The 21,399-nt window shown below is 45.0% G+C and overlaps 1 protein-coding gene across 2 annotated transcripts in view; it reads right to left on the reverse strand.

The window, feature by feature from the left end:
* The window catches only part of LOC137525255 (titin homolog), a 106,110-nt gene that overhangs the window by 8,549 nt on the left and 76,162 nt on the right, over nucleotides 1–21,399 (reverse strand). The window contains exons 14-18 of one of the 2 annotated variants that reach the window (XM_068246280.1): nucleotides 16,394–16,474; nucleotides 14,904–14,947; nucleotides 13,392–13,422; nucleotides 12,011–12,127; nucleotides 10,757–10,872 (exon numbers count right to left, since the gene is read on the reverse strand). The gene's annotated coding sequence lies outside the window, so the exon portion shown is untranslated. Of the gene's footprint in view, nucleotides 1–10,756; nucleotides 10,873–12,010; nucleotides 12,128–13,391; nucleotides 13,423–14,903; nucleotides 14,948–16,393; nucleotides 16,478–21,399 lie in introns of both variants that reach the window. The other variant, XM_068246279.1, reaches the window with a different exon arrangement.

Consider the following 21,399-nt stretch of genomic DNA (forward strand, 5'->3'; position numbering starts at 1 on the left):
CTGAAAAAGGTCTCTCTGATTCCTGCTCTGCTTCATAGTTTCATGCTATCTCTCATATGCTGACTGGGACATCTAAATATTTCTATTCCTTATGTAATCTGATCTAATGTATGCTGTACATAGGTAGTCTAGTGTAATGTAGAGTAGACACAAGACGACCTGATTGACTTCAGCAGGAAGTTAATCAAGAAGCTGTAACGCCAAGGACTGAACATGAGGATCTGCTTTGCTAAATATGATGAATTATATCTGTATATATGTTTCCTGAATAAACTCCTTAAATATGGAAGAAGCCTGAGAAAAGTCTATCTCCTGCTTGCTGTGTTGAGAGTCAAGTTATCTCACAGTCTGTGAGACGCAACTATAAGAAGTTGCTGGTGTCGAAAAAGGTGATTTATAACAGAGCTCAGCTGTGGGTTTAGAGCAATTGTGAGGAGTGGTAGGCCAGAGTGAAAAGGTGAGTTTTAAGGGCCTTCTTGAAGGTGTTGAAGGAGGGGGCTGCCCTAATGGGTGGAGGTAGGGAGTTCCATAGTGTTTGAGCAGCTCTTGAGAAGTCCTGGAGGCGTGCATGGGACTGGGTGATGCGGGGGACAGTCAGGCAAAGTTCATTGGAGGAACGGAGTGAGCGGCTTGGTGTGCATCTCTGAGTAAGATCAGAAATGTAAGTTTGACCTACAAATCAATATCTTGAATCTGATTCTGGACTGGATAGGAAGCCAGTGGAGGGATTAACGGAGGGGAGCCACCCTGGTGGAGCGATGGGAGGAGTGGATAATTCTGGCTGCCACATTCATGTACTGCAGTGGGGCAATTCGGGTCATAGGGAGACCAGACAGAAGGGCATTGCAGTAGTCTAGGCGGGAAATTATGAGGGCATGGATGAGGAGTTGTGGTGGCAGGGGTCAGGAAAGGGCGAATCTTACAGATGTTACGAAGGTGGAAGTTGCAGGACTTTGTGAGGTTTTGGATGTGGGGAGTGAAGGAGAGTGCGGAGTCCAGGGTGACACCCAGACAGCGGGCTTGAGAGGTAGGGCGAAAGATAGTGTCGTTAACAGTGACCTGCACATCTGGGAAGTCCAGGGATGACCGACGTATTTGTATATCCGGATAGACAGACCGAAAGTGCCTTTTAAAATGCTTTAAAAACATTTAACCTTCAATCCTCCCTCCCCTTCTCTGTATGATTTTGTTTTCCAGGGATTTGTAGGCTGTCAAAAGCAAGCTCACATACATTAGCCAGGAATCAAACCCAGGTCAACTGCTTGGAAGGCAGCTATGCTCACCGCTATACCACCATTGGCCGGGAATCTAACCCAGGTCAACTAACATTACAGGCTGAAGCCAGCCATTTCACTCATCTCTTCAACTACAAGAAAGGCCCAGGAGTAGTCTTAGCTACCATAATATCTATGTTACAGCAGGGCCCTTATTACACTTTATCGCATGGGCAAAACGGATTACATAGCCCTGTAAGAGAAAGCGAGGTGCAAAAATAAAATCATGCCTAGCAGAGGATGGTTTCAATCCATCAACCTCTGGGTTATGGGCCCAGCACACTTCCGCTGCGCCACTCTGCAGTCTGCTTACATTTGTATACAATCTTCAAGTTTAAGAAGGGTACATTAGTTCCCTTCACAAAAACACAAAAGGCAAGGCCGTCCCTGGGTGGGCTTGAACCACCAACCTTTCGGTTAACAGCCAAATGCGCTAACCAATTGTGCCAGACGCTGTGCACACAATAGCTGCTAAACGGCTATCTGGGGTTCTCTTCGGACAACTGTTGAACACAAAAGGCAAGGCCGTCCCCTAGCAGGAAGGGTTGCATGGCCACCTAGCTTTTCATCCTTCCCACCCTTGCCCTTGAATCTTCCAGACTTCAAATTGTCGTCATTTGCTGTGTGTTACACCAGCATCATCCAGGGGGGGCACATGATCGCCCTGATTCTGAAGTCTTGAATTGAAGCCTGTAAGCAGTTTCACCATGTGTCCCACTGCTTTCATCTAGCAAGCTCATTTTTCTCTTGGGTATATCACAATGGTACATGCTAGGCTGGCTTCAGCATGTAGTACTGTCGGTAGTTTAGTGGTGAGCATAGCTGCCCTCCAAGCAGTTGCCCTGGGTTCGAGAGAGTAGAGGGTAGAGGATAGAGATAGAGAGAGGTGTTCCTGGTCCTTCTTGTAATCAGGATTCGGATATCTGGGACAGGGCCGGCCTTAGGTTTCACAGCGCCCTGAGCGTAACCAGGTTTTGGTGCCCCCCCCCCCCCCCCCCAATTCATCCTCTTCGTGTTTCAGCGCACCACACACATACACTAAGGGGGGGGGGGGCGTATCCGTCCATCCTGACATATAGCTATAAGTCCCCCCCCAGTATAGGTAGCCAGGCATAGGTGACCCAGTAAAAGTAGCCAGCTGTAGATCCCTCCCAGTATAGGTTAGCCAGGTAGGTGTCCTCAGTATAGGTAGCCAGTATACTTTCCCCAGTATAGGCTAGATAGGCATTTGTCCCAGCTATAGGTTAGATAGGTAGGTGCCCACAGTACAGGTTAGATAGGTAGCTGCCCCCAGTGTATAGGTTAGATAGGTAGGTACCTGCAATATAGGTTAGATAGGTAGCTGCCACCAGTATAGATTAGATAGGTAACTGCCTCCAGTATAGATTAGATAGGTTGCTGCCCCCAGTATAAATTAGATAGGTAGGTGGCCCGCAGTATAGATTAGATAGGTAGGTGGCCCACAGTATAAATTAGATCGGTAGGTGGCCCGCAGTATAAATTAGATAGGTAGCTGCCCCCAGTATAGGTTGGTTAGGTAGCTGCCCCCAGTATAGGTTAGATAGGTAGCTGCCCCCAGTATAGATTAGATAGGTAGCTGCCCCCCAGTATAGATTAGATAGGTAGCTGCCCCCCAGTATAGATTAGATAGGTAGCTGCCCCCCAGTATAGATTAGATAGGTAGCTGCCCCCCAGTATAGGTTAGATAGGTAGGTGACCCCAGTATAGGTTAGATAGGTAGCTGCCCCCAGTATAGGTTAGATAGGTAGCTGCCCCCAGTATAGATTAGATAGGTAGCTGCCCCCAGTATAGATTAGATAGGTAGCTGCCCCCCCCCCCCAGTATAGGTTAGATAGGTAGGTGCCCCCAGTATAGATTAAATAGGTAGCTGCCCCCCAGTATAGGTTAGATAGGTAGCTGCCCCCCAGTATAGGTTAGATAGGTAGGTGACCCCAGTATAGATTACATAGGTAGCTGCCCCCCCAGTATAGGTTAGATAGGTAGGTGCCCCCAGTATAGATTAGATAGGTAGCTGCCCCCCCCCCAGTATTGGTTAAATAGGTAGGTGCCCCCAGTATAGAGTAGGTAGATAGGTAGGTGCCCCCAGTATAGAGTAGGTAGGTAGGTGCCCCCTCATACTGGAGGGGGAGCCGCGGGGAGGGCAGCCCGACCTCTCCCTCCCTTCCTCTCCGGGCCGCCCTCCGTGCTCCCCCCTCAGATGTACACTGCAGCAGAGCCAGAGAAGAACAACTCACCTCCCTCGCTGGTTCCGATCGCCGGCGCCTCTCACTTCCCGCTGGTCGCCTCTTCTACATTAGTTACTGATGCACACTAAACTTCCTGCTTAACAGGAAGTTTAGTGTGTATCAGTAACTAATGTAGAAGAGGCGACCAGCGGGAAGTGAGAGGCGCCGGCGATCGGAACCAGGGAGGTGAGTTGTTCTGTCTGGCTCTGCTGCAGTGTACATCGGAGGGGGAGCAGGGAGAGTGCCCGGAGAGGAAGGGAGGGAGAGGTCGGGCTGCCCTCCCCGCGGCTCCCCCTCCATCACGGTGGCTGTCTGCACGGGCATCATGCTTGCGCCTATCACGGCACCAGGAGGCGGAGCTTCCATGCGGCAGGAGCGCCCCCTGGAAGCCAGCGCCCTGAGCGATCGCACAGGTCGCTCAGGTCAAAGGCCGGCCCTGATCTGGGAGATATCTGCGGATATCCAGGTCAGGCGGCAAACTATCCGCAGATAGCTATCCGGATTTCTGCTCAACTATCCGGAATCCGGATCCGGCTGGATAGTGTAAAAATGTTCGGATATCCGGTTTACCCGGATATCCGAACTCCAGATGAGCATCCCTGCTAGGCAGCCTTCATCCAGGGAGGACACAGACACAAGTAGTGTCTGCTTCAAAATTTTATTTTGTTTGAAAATACAAAAATATCAACAAGATTAATGATTTAAACAAAACAACATGCAAAATCTGGAATAAAACAGCTCAAAAAAAAAAAAAAGCATTTAATGGTCATTTAACTGTGCAGCTCTGGATAAGCCAGCCTGAGGAGGTCTTAGGGGATCGGAGATGCAAAGAAACGGCCAGGTTTCTTGGCCAGATCACCATTGCTGGTGGACTCTATTCTGCAGACAGAAAACAGATACACTATAAAGGGGAACACCGCTTTATTGGTAAACTAAAATTATCGGATTATGTACACAGCGAACAATGGACAGCGCTACTTAGCACCGACTGCATTCAAATGACTAGCAGCACGAAGTGTGCAAGGACCACTAATAGACAAAATACACAACCTTACAGCGGAGGATGACCTCACCGTGGTGGGTGGGTAGAGTACTTTATAATTTGCATGCAAAATATTATGAAAACTTCAAAAACATCGGAGAGAGAGCGCGAGAGAGCACGAGCGAGCGAGCGCGAGAGCCAAGAAGTCTCTGCTTCAAAATTTTATTTGGTTATTTGAAAATATAAAGATTAAGATTTAAATAAAACAAGATCTAATAAAACCACTCAAAAAAAATAAATAAAAATAAATAAAAAAAAAATCAGCTGTCAGTGGTCTAACTGCAGCCAGCCTGAGGTCTCAGGTGTTTGGAAATGCAAAAAAAAGGGCCAGGTTTCTGGGCCCCATGGTGTGTGGACTCCACTCTGCAGACAGAAAACAGATTATAAAGGGGAACACTGCTTTATTGGTAAAGTAAAATGATTGGATTATGTACACAGCGAACAATGGACAGCGCTACTAGCACCGACTGCATTCAAATGGCTACCAGCACGAAGTGTGCAAGGACTACTAATAGACAAAATACACAACCTTACAGCGGAGGATGACCTCACCATGGTGGGTGGGTAGAGTACTTTATAATTTGCATGCAAGCTATTATGAAAACTAACATCCTCCAGTGGTAGTCAGGTGCATCTTATTTGAATGCAGGGTGTGCACTTTGTCTATTCGTAGTCTTTGCACACTTCCTGCTGGTAGTCATATGGATGCAGTCTGCCCGAAGTAGCACTGTCCATTGTTCGCTGTGTACACACATTAAGTATTTTTCAACCAGCTGCTCCCATCAATACAGTAGGATGCGAAAGTTTGGGCAACCGTGGTTATCGGCATGATTTTCCTGTATAAAATCGTTGGTGGTTAAAAGTCAGTTAAATATATCATATAGGAGACACCCAGTGATATTTGAGAAGTGAAAGGATGTTTATTGGATTTATAGAAAGTGTGCAATAATAATTTAAATTAGGCAGGTGCATAAATTTGGGCACCACAAAAAAGAAATGAAAGCAATATTTAGCAGATCCTCCTTTTACAGAAATTACAGCCTCTAAATGCTTCCTGTAGGTTCCAATGAGAGTCTGGATTCTGTTTGAAGGTATTTTGGACCATTCCGCTTTATAAAACCTCTAGTTCATTCAGGGTTGATGGCTTCTGAGCATGGACAGCTCTCTAACTCACCACAGATGTTCAATTATATTCAGGTCTGGGGACTGAGATGGCCATTCCAGAACGTTGTACTTGTTCCTCTGTATGAATGCCTTAGTGGATTTTGAGCAGCCTTTAGGGTTGTTGCCTTGTTGGCAGATCCAGCCCTGGTGTGGCGTCAACTTTGTTACTGATTCCTGGACATTGGTCTCCAGAATCTGCTGATACTGAGTGAAATCCTTTAAACAATTATTGCGCACTTTCTGTAAATCCAATAAACTTAATTTCACTTCTCAAATATCACTGTGGTGGTTATGATAAAAAAGGTCAGTTAAATATATCATAGAGACAGTGATTTATACAGGATGATCATGACTATTAACAAGGTTGCCCAAACTTTAGCATCCCACTGTAGTTCTTCATTTACTGTTAATGTAGATGCACAGCTCCTATTTTGGGTATAAGGTGCGTTTCTAGGCATCTGAGGCAGCTTGCTGATGTGCTGATCTACCTTCTATTGTAAAATGATCGCATTAGTAGCTATTTTTCATCCTATTTATGACCCAGATTTCTGATCTTTTCCTTTCAATTGCTGTTATTGTATTGGACATTCTATCATCTGAGAAAATGTTACTGTTAATGGACACCATTAGTCTAACAATCTGATGCAGAAAACTTCCCAGAGTGAACACAATAATCCCTAGATTTCTTTATGGTTATCTCATGGTAACTTGCACAACTTGCTGTACTGATGACTTGAGGTGCCCACTATCTGTCATTTTAGCAAACGATCAACATTCCGATTTGATAACCACGATCGGAAAGGAAACCATCAAAAATCATCCCTCAGTGGCATCAACTGGATTAAAAGTATAAATATGATCATTTCAGATAAACCATGCACAAAATGGATCGATACTTCAATTGTCTGGTCAATTGGCAGAATCCACACTCTGATGTATCTGCTACTTGGTTTCCCAGTTCTACTTTTGGTAAATAACAGTCTTGTTGCAGTAACGCTATTGTTTTTCCAAATTAAAAGTATAACAAAGTAGAATCAAATTACAAGTTAGGGTTCGCTCCTCTAGTCTTCTACTCTGACTAATTTGGGTATAAATGCAGGTACTAAATTTTAAGCAAGATGGCTACTTCTAACATCAAAATGGAGGCTTGGTGGAGTCTGAGGTCGCTCTATGCTCCTGCTGGTGGAATCTCATAGAACCTTATGGAAGCTTTTCTTCTGGGATGTTATGGAAGCTCTCTCTCATGGAGTCCCTTTCTCAGTCTTAAAAAGCCAAGAAATTCATTCACATACACCCCTACACGACCACCTCAAGATCAGGTGTCATTCCCCTCCCCCCCTGTCCTTGCCATTTATGTCTTCTTTGGACCTCTAGATGGCATTATAACCTCACTCATGAAGTCCTGTGATGTTGGCTGCAAGACACCAGGGGGCACTCTGATCATACAGGTGTTTGGATCTGAAAGATGACCCTTTCATAGAAACTTTCTCAGGCATCATAGAGACAAATAGAAACTATTTAGCTATTGCCCATCTAATAAGACTGTTCCCATGAGAAGTTCCATTGTCCCCTCAGTTTTTATGGCTTTAGCATCCAAGGGTCCCATTCTTTGAGATAGGAGAACACCAGTTTCACTGGCTATTTAGTCGCTAGACCAGCTCTGATTGTTTCTGTCCAAGGGTAATGCATAGTGTCAGATGTGGATTTGCTGAACAGGATCTCACTTTAGTTTCTGTAAACACCGCCAGCTGTTTTTACATTCAGCATTCCTTTGGGATGGTTTCACCCTGTTCCACACCTATGCCAACATAGAAACCATATCCAACAAGCTGACACACGGGTGCACTGTGGGTGGCATGCTGTATATGACACACGGGTGCACTGGGCAGTAGGCTGTATACAGCTGACACACGGGTGCACTGTGGGCGGCAGGCTGTATATGACACACGGGTGCACGGTGGGCGGCAGGCTGTATATGACACACGGGTGCACTGTGGGCGGCAGGCTGTATATGACACACGGGTGCACTGTGGGCGGCAGGCTGTATATGACACACGGGTGCACTGTGGGCGGCAGGCTGTATATGACACACACGGGTGCACTGTGGGCGGCAGGCTGTATATGACACACACGGGTGCACTGTGGGCGGCAGGCTGTATATGACACACACGGGTGCACTGTGGGCGGCAGGCTGTATATGACACACGGGTGCACTGTGGGCGGCAGGCTGTATATGACACACGGGTGCACTGTGGGCGGCAGGCTGTATATGACACACGGGTGCACTGTGGGCGGCAGGCTGTATATGACACACGGGTGCACTGTGGGCGGCAGGCTGTATATGACACACGGGTGCACTGTGGGCGGCAGGCTGTATATGACACACGGGTGCACTGTGGGCGGCAGGCTGTATATGACACACGGGTGCACTGTGGGCGGCAGGCTGTATATGACACACGGGTGCACTGTGGGCGGCAGGCTGTATATGACACACGGGTGCACTGTGGGCGGCAGGCTGTATATGACACACGGGTGCACTGTGGGCGGCAGGCTGTATATGACACACGGGTGCACTGTGGGCGGCAGGCTGTATATGACACACGGGTGCACTGTGGGCGGTAGGCTGTATATGACACACGGGTGCACTGTGGGCGGTAGGCTGTATACAGCTGACACACGGGTGCACTGTGGGCGGTAGGCTGTATATGACACACGGGTGCACTGTGGGCGGCAGGCTGTATATGACACACGGGTGCACTGTGGGCGGCAGGCTGTATATGACACACGGGTGCACTGTGGGCGGCATGCTGTATGACACACGGGTGCACTGTGGGCGGCAGGCTGTATATGACACGGGTGCACTGTGGGCGGCAGGCTGTATATGACACACGGGTGCACTGTGGGCGGCAGGCTGTATATGACACACGGGTGCACTGTGGGCGGCAGGCTGTATATGACACACGGGTGCACTGTGGGCGGCAGGCTGTATATGACACACGGGTGCACTGTGGGCGGCAGGCTGTATATGACACACGGGTGCACTGTGGGCGGCAGGCTGTATATGACACACGGGTGCACTGTGGGCGGCAGGCTGTATATGACACACGGGTGCACTGTGGGCGGCAGGCTGTATATGACACACGGGTGCACTGTGGGCGGCAGGCTGTATATGACACACGGGTGCACTGTGGGCGGCAGGCTGTATATGACACACGGGTGCACTGTGGGCGGTAGGCTGTATATGACACACGGGTGCACTGTGGACGGTATGCTGTATATGACACGGGTGCACAGTGGGCGGTATGCTGTATATGACACGGGTGCACTGTGGACGGTATGCTGTATATGACACGGGTGCACAGTGGGCGGTATGCTGTATACAGCTGACACACGGGTGCACTGTGGGCGGTATGCTGTATACAGCTGACACACGGGTGCACTGGTTCGCATGACAGCTGGGGCCCCAGTCTCATTGGCTGGGGCCCCCAAGCAATAGCCAGAGGGAAGTTAGGGTGGGCCCTGGACCTCTCACCACTTAATTCTTTCATGAACACATTGAACACCTTTTAAGTTATGTTAAAACCAAGCACACCATTGTTTTTCTTGTGAAATTCCCAAGAAGTTTGATGTGTCACATGACCCTCTTAATTGAAAAAAAAAACTAAAGTTAGATTCAAAATGGCCAGCTTCAAAATGGCCGCCATGGTCACCACCCATCTTAAAAGTTTCCCCCCTCACATATACTAATGCACAAACAGGAAGTTAATATCCCCAACCATTCCCATTTTATTAAGGTGTTTCCATATAAATTGTCCACCCTGTACACTGATTCTGCAGTGTGGGCCCTGTAAGCTTTATCACCTGAGGAGATCCATAACAAAAAAAAAAAAAAAATTGTATTTTTGCCAAAACTTATCCAGCTGATCAAATTTGGTCTGTCAACAATAATCTTTACTTTGGTGTGGCAACACACTCACTCATATAGGTCATTTCTTCATTGAGATATGCAAGCCCCTTCACCATGACAAGGCAACGATCACAAAGGGGAATGGACTCATGTACAGGCTTTTTTGGCTGTTGCAGCCACAGTGTAGCACCAGAGGCCAGAATCATTAGGCATGTACAGTCACATGCCAGAAAAATGACGTTTTGTAGCAGCAGCCTTAATATTTCAGGATTTACCTGTAGGAATTTTTTAAAACCATTGTTTCTTGGACCCTAGTTGGTGGTGGTGAAGGACAGCTGTGTGGAGACTGAGTCACAAGTCATCCTGCATGCAGTAACCCTCCGGGATCCATGCCTTATTCATCTTAATAAGTGGGATCACTTATGGGCATGGATTGCTCCTACGCCACCGTCCTCCGCTGCCTGTAGCTCCGGTATTGGGTCCTGTTACTTCATCCAGTCTGCACAAGAGGAAGTGCGCCCTTTAAGTATCTCTCCAGCAGCTGCTGAGAGATATGTAAATAGCTGCGACTGGAGGAATTTGCAGGACCCGGAGCTACAGGCAGTGTGGCAGCAATCCGTGCCCATGGGGCAGGAGGAAGCCCCAGATATGGGTATCTATATCTCTTTTCAACCCAGAACCACACAAAACAAAAAAGGAAATCACAATTGCTGTACAAATAACTAGCATTCATTTCAAAAGTGCTTTACAAAGCACCAGAAATCGATGTGGAAAATGCTGCAAAAATAAAGACCAAAATTAGTTACAGGAACATGTTTTCCAGGAGGTCCTCAGGACAGCTCCCCCAATACTCTTCTCCTTCCCAATCTTTGGACAGGAAGCGAGATTAGCATAAATCTTTAATACTCCTTAGAACATATATTTTCTAATAAAAATGTAAGAGTTATGCTAATCTAGCTTCCTGCCCACAGATGGAGGAGACTAGTATCAGGGTGTTTTCCTGGGACAAGAGCTAAGCGATTGCATTTTGTCATTTCTAGTGTGCCCCAGCCCTAAGAGCGGCCTCTGCTAGCCATTCCCGGTAAGGCCCTGGTGTTTCTTCAGTAGATGCTACAGCACTCACCGCTTCCACCAATGTCTCTAATGGCTCTTCTAACTTCAATATTTTCTGCCTGGAAATGTCTTCCAATATGGTCATTGATGCTGGAAAGGCACCACTGGAATCAGCAAAGCTGTAGTCTGAGGAGGAAGGAAAGACAATGAACCCCAGAATCTCCACAAACCTCGGCTGGACTTGAATACAAACTATTCTCTTTAACAGTTCATGGGTGGGGTGTTGTCCTGAGTGAAAAGCTTAATGGCATTTTTCATTTATAGTGTTCCACAACCCTAAGGGCTCGTTTCAACTATTGCAGTGCAGAATCGCCTGAATTCCACCGCTAATGAAATAGCATGCGGATGCGATTTTTCTCGTTTTTTGCCGCGAATTCGCATAGGTGAGGTTATATGCGAATTTAACCATGTCACTGCCTGTTTGAAGTTACATTGGAACCTATGCGAATTCGCATGAAAATTCGCATGAAAATTTGCATACCATAGACGCATGCGAATTCCCTATTAAATACATTAGCGGCGATTCGCATGCATTCCACTCACAGGCGAATTCGTTGGCTCTTTTGTGCGTTTTTTTAATGCTGAAAAAAACGCACCTCAACGCTACAGTGGAAACAGGCCCATCCACTTGCATTACATGTGCGAATCCGCATGCGTTTGACGCATGCGGATTCGCGATAGTGGAAACGAGCCCTAAGAGTGGCCTATGCTGGCTGTGAAAGACTCTGAAGCCTCCGAAAATGCCTCTTTTTATTGAATATTTCTCTTCTGCAATATCAGAATAGCTAAGAACCAGAATGCTGTGTTTAACCCCCCACAACCCCCCCCCCCCCCCCCCAAATACCGGGGCAAAGAGTTATGACTTTCAAAGTCATGGATTTTGCTGACCGGGGAGGCAGAGCTTAAAACTGTAGCTCTGCCTCCATCATCAATCACTGCTGATCATCTCTCAGTGAAAGAAGACAGAGGGGCGGGGAGAGGCAGCGATCGACAAGTAGAGGCAGAGCTACAGCCCTAAGCTCTGCCGCTACTAGGCAGCATTCCCCACATTTTTCCCCAGGGGATTCGGGGGTTTGAAACCGCATTCTGCCACAGGGAAAGCGGTTTACCCATTCCGATATTGCAAGAGGTAACTATTGAATAAAAAAGTGGAATTTTAGGTCTGGAGTCAAAAAAAAAAAAAAAAAAAAAAAAAAAAAAAAAAAAACCACCTGGGCCCAGATTTAAAATGCATTTTTATTTTAGTAGGTCCTACAACACTCACCATTTCAGTGTTTCTTTGTAGGCTCTTTCCTGCACAATATTCTGCATACCCATAAGATCCAGAGTTCCAAAGGCCGATTCAAACAGGAAGGGGGGGGGGTGGTCTTGCCAGTTTAGTCTGAGGAAGGAAACAACAATCTTCACAAACCTCTGCTGGACATGAATACAAACAACGATTTTTTAACAGCCTGGTGAGCTGGGTGGAACCGCCAGTAGACTTACACCCCTGGGAGCTAGCTATGTAATTCCTATAAGCAGGAGTAGTAAGGTGTGGTGGCAAACTAGGCAGTGCTCCCTGGCGGTAGGATCACAGACTGTAGTAGAGAAATACATCAATGGCAGCAGCAGGGGGAGGACTAAGGTGTGTCCTCAGCAGTAGCACAGAAGGGCATGGCACCTAATTCGTAACTCAGCATGAAAAAAATGTCACCCAAATATGAAAGCATCCATGAACCCTGGCGGTGGATACAGACTTTAGTAGAGAAATACATCAGCGGCAGCAGGAGGGGGACTAAGCACTCAGCAGCAGCACAGAAGACCATGGCACCTCACTAGTGGTATTACAGCATAATTCTGGCGAAAAATATAAGCATCCATAAACCCTGGTGGTGGGAACAGTAGTGAAATGCTGCAGCAGGAGCAGCAGCATATGAGGCCAGGAGACATGCCGGGTGGCACCACAGCAAAAGATTAAATGAACCAGGCCAATTAGGAGTAGTACTTCCCTTAAGGGGACAACTTTAAGGTAGGACCCCACCTTTTTCATGGTTGCTGTTGTCTCTACCAGATAAAGTGTAAACTTATTTATAAATCTGACCGGCCGCCTTCTAACCTCTCTAAAAAAACAACAATTAGGAGTAGGTTCTAACTTGCGTTGGAAAGGCAGGCATTATTGAAATTCCCGGCCACTTCATGTCCCCGTCACCAACAGCAGGGGCCAGGAAATTGCTTCCCACCCAAGCCTGGTTTAATTTTGAGGAAGGTGAGTTTATTCAGTTGTCAGAATTCTAGCGGTTTTATTTATGCAGGAAAAGCTGTCATGTGTATGTATATATAAAAATATTAATGATCAATACAGTCCTAAAGAAAGCAATAGTTATTCTCTCTCTTTATATATCTATCTATGAAATATATTTAAAAACTGGTGGTTTGAGACAGTAAAACATTCTCGTGAGATTGTTAGGATTCTAGAGAGTTGACGTGTTCTAGTACAAGGTCGTTACAGCCAGCAAGGAAAAATTTCCCAGCTAGAGAAAGTCAAAATATGAAAGATCTAAAATAATAAGAGGTTTTCGAATTAGTTAAAGAAGATTCAATGATGCCACCTGGCAGTTTCATAGTTTTATAATTCTGAATAGATTGTTATGTTCTGAAATGCTTACCTCTGCCGGTTGAAATGATAGATTTATTCACCTGAAAGACAAATATATAAAACATGATTTTATATTAAGATTTAATATGCAATTATTTCTTATATGAGTCATTGTTTTAAGAAGAATTATATAATAAGCTTTATATTTAAATAAGTATATTAGAAGCCCTGTATGCTTCAATAAGCCTTACATGGTAGGGATTAGATTGTAAGCACCTCTGTGGACAGTGACATAATGGTAGGGGTTAGATTGTAAGCACCTTTGTGGACAGTGACATCATGGTAGGGATTAAATTGGAAGCTCCTCTGTGGATAGTGACATAATGGTAGGGATTAGATTGTAAGCGCCTCTGGATAGTGACATCATGGTAGGGATTAGATTGTAAGCGCCTCTGTGGACAGGGACATAATGGTAGGGATTAGATCGTAAGCGCCTCTGTGGATAGTGACATAATGGTAGGGATTAGATTGTAAGCGCCTCTGTGGATAGGGATTAGATTGTAAGCGCCTCTGTGGATAGTGACATAATGGTAGGGATTAGATTGTAAGATCCTCTGTGGATAGTGACATCATGGTAGGGATTAGATTGTAAGCGCCTCTGTGGACAGTGACATCATGGTAGGGATTAGATTGTAAGCTCCTCTGTGGATAGTGACATAATGGTAGGGATTAGATTGTAAGCGCCTCTGTGGACAGTGACATCATGGTAGGGATTAGATTGTAAGATCCTCTGTAGATAGTGACATCATGGTAGGGATTAGATTGTAAGATCCTCTGTGGACAGTGACATAATGGTAGGGATTAGATTGTAAGATCCTCTGTAGATAGTGACATAATGGTAGGGATTAGATTGTAAGCGCCTCTGTGGACAGTGACATCATGGTAGGGATTAGATTGTAAGCGCCTCTGTGGATAGTGACATAATAGTAGGGATTAGATCGTAAGCGCCTCTGTGGACAGTGACATAATGGTAGGGATTAGATTCTAAGCTCCTCTGTGGATAGTGACATAATGGTAGGGGTTAGATTGTAAGCTCCTCTGTGGATAGTGACATAATGGTAGGGATTAGATTGTAAGCGCCTCTGTGGACAGTGACATAATGGTAGGGATTAGATTGTAAGTCTTTGTAGGTTTCTAAATTCACCTGCCCATAGAAATCTATGGAGGTTTGCCCGGTTCACATGAACTCGAACTTTTCCGGAAGTTCAAGTTCGATGAATGGGAAATTTGATGTTCGGGACATCTCTAGTGATCTGCAATGATACAATCTTGATTGTACAATCTTACAAATGATAAACTATATAGATACACTTTGGATGGATACTTTAGGTAGTACCTCATTTATACACCATATACCACATAATGGTAAGATTGTACAATAAAGATTATTGACTTTAGACTCTGGAGGGGTGGATGGTGAAAGCTGGCCTAGAGTAATGAAAAGTGCAAATCTGGCCATGGCAGCTATACCTCAAGGTAACACCACTGAGGGAGTTGTCACATTCACATTGCATATGCTTACCACATAGCTTTTTGTTGTCCATGCAGTGGTTTGGGAACTTCTTCCTGTTGAACAAAATGAGAAACATGGTTTAGGAATAATTTACCAGGAGGAAAGCAGACATTAGTTTACACTTTCCTAAGACTACATTACTGCCATTGAAATTTTCTCCCCACCCCTATTTGTAATGCTATCGCATTAACTGGTCTAGCACTTTCTATTTATTCATGAACCAGAGTAGTCGTTAAGGAAATCTACCCTCATCAGGGTTGCTAACCTAATTCCTATTTTTTTATGGACAAAATCCACCAAGAAAATCTGCACACCCCAACTTTTGGATGGGGTTGGAGTCAGAAGCGCACTTTTAGAGGTAATGTGGGTGGAGTTAAACTGTGAGTGTGGACACACACTACATTTTTTAGGCTACATTAATGAGGGCAACATGCTATTTCACACCCCTCCATTAGCAGAAACCTCAGAAACCCCAGTTGACAAATGCAGCCGCCATGTACCTCAATACGCAAATGCAGCCGCTGTGTACCTTGTAAGATCCTTAGAGGGTCTTGCAAGGTATGGCCCTTATTGCAGCCAAATTGACCAGTGTTTCAGTCAAAGATTATGTGCAGAGCTCTCTCTCTATACAGATTCTAGAAGGCCAGAATGTTGAATAGAAGAGGGAACATTACAGGGAACAGTAAAGGTCAGAATGCAGCATTATCTATGTGATGTGCAGACTGGCTGTCTAAGCCTGGGATGTCTAAGTCCAAACAATGACTTGTGTTCCAAAACACAGGCTTCTAGGTATTTAGAGTACAGGTGTAACGATCTGTGCCTGTGTCATCCTGCTGGTGGCAGCACTGAGGAACTTGAGGTAGACTTCCGCTGTCTACCAGCAGATGGCTCTCATATTGCAGGGAGCTGTGCAATTCCTCGGCTCACCAGCAGATGGAACTGTGGAAGATTCTGGCCAGTCACCTGAGCAATGTGCTGCATATTTAAGGCCGGACTTCCTAGCAGCACATTGCTAGGCCATTTTGCGTGAATCCTTGCAGGGTTGTGACTCTGGCCCACCTTCCTGAACTCTGTTCCTGCATTCTGAACTCCTGGTATTGATCCTTGCTAGTCTGACTATTCTCTGCTTTCTGACATTGTACTTCGTATTCTCTGATGTCTGTCTTGCGAGCTGGCTGGGCCCTGAAGAAATCTGAGACTTTCCTGGGTTGCGGAGGGCTTCTTTTCCTCCGTTTGGTGTTGTCTACCTCCAGCTGCATCTCCTCTTCCATTTAACCTTTGGAAGCCTGTGGTATGAGCTTGCTTTGAGCATGTTTTAGTGCTCTCCGTGGGGAGCTCAGCTACACAGCGTCCTCTCCGTCCAGCTTGCTAGTCACGCCCCTGATAGCAACACTTTAAAAGCTTGATCCTTTACTGAGTTAGTGATCATGCAAAAGGCAAGAACCGTGCAGGTTTGACATAGGAAGCATTTAACAATAATAGGCAGAGTGTCTCCTTACCTCTCTGACGCGTTATCCTGGTATTCTTTGGCTGCCTCGTGTTTTAAGTCCCCGGCTGATGTTCTGGGTCAGCCAGTAGTTCTGCTGCAAAACATTAACAACTTAAGGACCACAGACTTAAACCCCTCTAGTGACCAGGCCTTTTTATACAATTCAGCACTGAACAGCTTTAACGGTTTATTGCTCGATCAATCAACTTACAACCCAAACAAATTTTACCTCTTTTTCTTGTCACTAATACAGCTTTCTTTTGGTGCTATTTGATTGCTGCTGCAATCTTTTTTTTTTGATGAATTTGAATAAAACTGACAGGAATTTTGTCAAAAATGATATTTTAAATTTTCTGTGGTAAAAGGTTTCAAATAAAGTAAAATTTCTACACAAGGTTTTTTTTCAAATTTATTGTGCGACTTGATTTTGATTTAAAAAAATCCAATAAATTTATATTTATTGGTTTGGTTAAAAGTTATAGCGTTTACAAACTATGGTACAAAAAAGTGAATTTGCACAGTTTGCAGCAGCTCTGACTTTTCTGAGCACCTGTCATGTTTGAGGTCCTAGAATGCCAGGATAGTATAAATACCCCCCCACCCCAAATTACCCCATTTTGGAAAGAAGGCACCAAGATATTTGCTGAGGGGCATGGCGAGTTCATAGAAGATTTTATTTTTTGTCTCAAATTAGCAGAAGACACTTCGTGACAAAAAAAAAAAAAAAAAAAAAAAGTGTTTCCATTACTGCTAAATTGTGAAATAAAAACAAAAATAAAATCTGCGACGGCCTCACCATGCCCCTCTGTGAATACCTTGAGGTTTCTACTTTCCAAAATTGAGTTACTTGCAGGGTATTTCTACTGCCCTGGCATTTTTTTTTTGGGGGGGGGGCTAAATTGTGAGCACTCCTGTAAAGCCTAAAGGTGCTCATTGGACTTTGGGCCCCCTTGCGCAGCTAGGCAGCAAAAAAAGTGTCACACGTGGTATCGCCATACTCAGAAGTAGTATAATGTGTTTTGGGGTGTATTTTCACACATACCCATGCTGGGTGGGAGGGGAAAAAAAAAAAACTTTCGATTTTTTTAAACTAAATTGTCTATTTACAGAGATATTTCTCCCACTCAGCATGGGTATGTGTAAAAATAAACCCCAAAACACATTATACTACTAAGTACAGCGATACCACGTGTGACACTTTTTTGCAGACTAGCTGTGCAAAGGGGCCCAAAGTCCAATGAGCAACTTCAGGATTTCACAGGTCATTTTTACTCATTTAGTTTCCAGACTACTCCTCACGGTTTAGGGTCCCTAAAATGCCAGGGAAGCATAGGAACCCCACAAGTGACCCCATTTTGGAAATAAGACACCTCAAGATATTCCTTTAGGGGTGTAGAGAGTTTATAGAAGATTTTGTTTTTGTCACAAGTTAGTGGAAAAATGACAAGGAGAAAAAACAAAAAATAAAATAAATCAATTTCCACTAACTTTTGACCAAAAAATAAAATATTCTAATGAATGCACCATACCCCTCATGGAATACCTTGGGGCATCTCCTTTCCAAAAGGGGGTCACTTGTTGGGTTCCTATACTGTCCTATAATTTTAGGGGCCCTAAACCGTGAGGAGTAGTCTGGAAACAAAATAAGTAAAAATGACCTGTGAAATCCTAAAGGTACTCATTGGACTTTGGGCCCTTTCGCACAGCTAGGCTGCAAAAAAGTGCCACACATGTGGTATCCCCATACTCAGGAGAAGTAGCATAATGCATTTTGGGGTGTCTTTTTACAAATACTTCTCCTGTGTGTGTGAAATCTCTGTAAATGACAATTTTTTCAAAATTGTTTTTACATAAAGTTGTCATTTACAGAGATATTTCTCCCACCCAGCATGGGTATGCATGGAAAGACACCCCAACACACATACTAGTTCTCCTGAGTACGGCAATACCACATGTGACTTTTTTATGCAGCCTAGGTGGCCTAGCTAGTGGTCCGAAAGTCCAATGAGCACCTTTAGGCTTTACAGGGGTGTTCACATATTAACCCCCATCCCCCCAAATAAAAATGCCAGGACAGTAAATACACCCCACAAATGACCCCATTTTGGAAAGAAGATACCCCAAGGTATACCATGAGGGGCATAGTGAGTTCATAGAAAATTTTATTTTTGTCACAAGTTAGCGGAAAATGACACTTTGTGAAGAAAAAAAAAAAATCTGCTAACTTGTGACAAAAAAGAACAAACAAAAAGCGATGTACTCACCATGCCCCTCAGAAAATACCTTGAGGTGTCTTCTTTCCAAAATGTGATCATTCGTGGGGTCTGTCCTGGCATTTTAGTGTCTCTGCAATCATTACATGTATGGCCAGTATTAGGAGTTTCTGCTATACTCCTTATATTGGGCATACGGGTAATGCACTTTTTTTCCATTCAGCCTCTGAGCTAAAAGGAAAAATGAATGGCAAAGATTCTATCATTCGCATTGATCAATGTGGATGAATACATACCTGCCAAAAAAAGTGAAAAAAGAGGGGCAAGGCATCTGTCAGGGCATAGGAGCTCCGCCTAACTGTCCAAACCCCCTCTGCTCATATGCCTTGGCAAACCCGATTAATCCATTCACATTGATCGATGTGGATGAAAAAACAGTTGCCAATTTTGATACAAAGTGCTTACCAAAAGCATAGGAACTCCAACACCGCCCCTCAGCTCACAAGACTCAGCAAACGTAACTTACTGTGGAGAAAAAAAATCTCGTCCTGCAGCGCTGCATGCACCGACTTGTGTGTAATCTGACAGACGTGCAATGCTTCTGTCAGGATGCACCATCAGACCAATCAATCACCATCAAACAAAAAAACAAGCAAGCAGCAATGCAATTAATTCATTAACATTGAGGCCTCTTTCACAGTGCGATGTTAAAGTCGCACGTTATAAAATATTTTAAGGCAGAGTAACGCACAGCAATGCAAAGTCTGTATGCCATTCATAGTGCACACGTTGCGTTAGTGTGTAACGTGTAGAGTTTTTAGAAAGTGCTGCATGCTGTGCATTTAGCAATGAATCTGCTGCATTACTTGTGTTGCACATGCTGAGTAATGTTTTTTAAAAAAAATGTTCCGCATGCGCCGTTTTTGTTCCATAGTAAATACATTTTCTAACGTGCACTTTAACGTCACACTGTGAAAGTGTATATGTGTTGCGTTAGGGCCGCGTTGTGCGACCTTAACGTTGCACCAAATGCAACGTCCTACTGTGAAAGTAGCCTAACTTTGATAAACTTTATTGAACCTTTTTAGCCTAACATTAACATTTGAAACTTAACTGTTTTGCTTACCTGTTTTTTTTTTGTTTTTTTTACTTACTTTCTTACTTTCCAAGGACAAACCTCTCCTTCCCCATGGCACAGTGTGCAAAGCGCAAATTGTACAGAGATGTGGCGAATCACACTATGCACTTTTTCCCAAGTGAAAGGAGAGGTTTCTGGCAGCCCTGTGTATTTGGGTCTCTCAAAACCGCAGCTATTGTGTTGTGTTTTTGCAGTGATCAGAAAAAAAACAAATTATGTCACTGCGATGGGGCAGGCTGAACGCAAGCGTGGCCGAACGATCAGGCCTGGTTGGGCAAACCCTGCCTTTTTAGTGGAGCCTACACTAAGGTGACCTTAACGTGCTGATATAGATCTGACTGCGATCAGTACTGATCACTTACAGATGCTATATAGTACCAATGCCGTTTAGCGACAGTGATGACGCTAATCAGCGACTAATTAGTCACTGCAGTGTAGTGGGCTGGGCGCTAACTGACGCTAACTACCTAACAAAGGGGCCTAGCTAACTCACTGGTCTAACTGTTAACACTAGTGATACTAAAACAGTGACAGTTTTCACTGATCACTAGGATAGTGACAGGGGTTAGAGATGGCACGAACGGTTCGCTGGTGAACGGTTCCAGGCGAACTTTGGGTGGTTCGCATTCGCCGGCGAAGGCGAACATTTGCGGAAGTTCGGTTCGCCCCCATAATGCTCCATTAGGGCCAACTTTGACCCTCTACATCACAGTCAGCTGGCACATTGTAGCCAATCAGGCTACACTCACTCCTGGAGCCCCCCCCCCCTTCCTTATAAAAGGCAGGGAGCGCCGGCCATTACACTCACTCGTCTGCCTACAGTAATTAGTGAAGGGACAGCTGCTAACAGGCTCTGCTAGGGAAAGCTTAGTTTGGCTCTTGTTAGCTTGCTCCTGGCTGATTGTTATTCCTTGAATAGCCTCTCTCTCTCCTCCCTCTCTCCCTCTTCCTCCTCTGGAGGATCTTGTCTTCCAGGGATTTGTAGGATCTCAAAAGCACGCTCACATACATTGCCCAGGGAGCAAACACAGGTCAACTGCTTGGAGGGCAGCTATGCTCACCACAATACCACCAACACTACAGGCTGAAGCCAGCCTAGCTGGCCTGGGAAAGATGAAAAGCTAGGTGGCCATGCAACCATTCCTGCTAACCTAAAGCTTACTTGTATCTTACAACACATTGGCTTAAGACTTGACCAAATCCAATGCTCCAATATGGGTAAGCTCCTCTGTTTGCTGTCTTTTTTTTGTTTTTTTTTTGTTTTAAGTGTGGTGTCACAGTTCACTCAACTCTTCAACTACAAGAAAGGCCCAGGAGTAGTCTTAGCTACCCTAATATGTATGTTACGGCAGGGCCCTTGAAATGAAATCATGCCTAGCAGAGGATGTTTTTGATCCATCAACCTCTAGGTTATGGGCCCAGCACACTTCCGCTGCGCCACTCTGCTTACATTTGTATACAATCTTCAAGTTTAAGAAGGGTACATTAGTTGAAATAGTTACACTACAATCTATGTTACAGCAAGGCCCTAATGACACTTTCTCTTAAGGGGCTATGGCCACCTGGTTTTTGAGGCTTTTGACATCTATCCCACTCAACCATGTCTCCGTCCATGTACTAGACCCCTTGAAGCATCTTTTCCATCATTTTTCTGGCCAGCATAAG

This window comes from Hyperolius riggenbachi, chromosome 7 (assembly GCF_040937935.1).
Source record: "Hyperolius riggenbachi isolate aHypRig1 chromosome 7, aHypRig1.pri, whole genome shotgun sequence".
NCBI classification, from domain to species: domain Eukaryota; kingdom Metazoa; phylum Chordata; class Amphibia; order Anura; family Hyperoliidae; genus Hyperolius; species Hyperolius riggenbachi.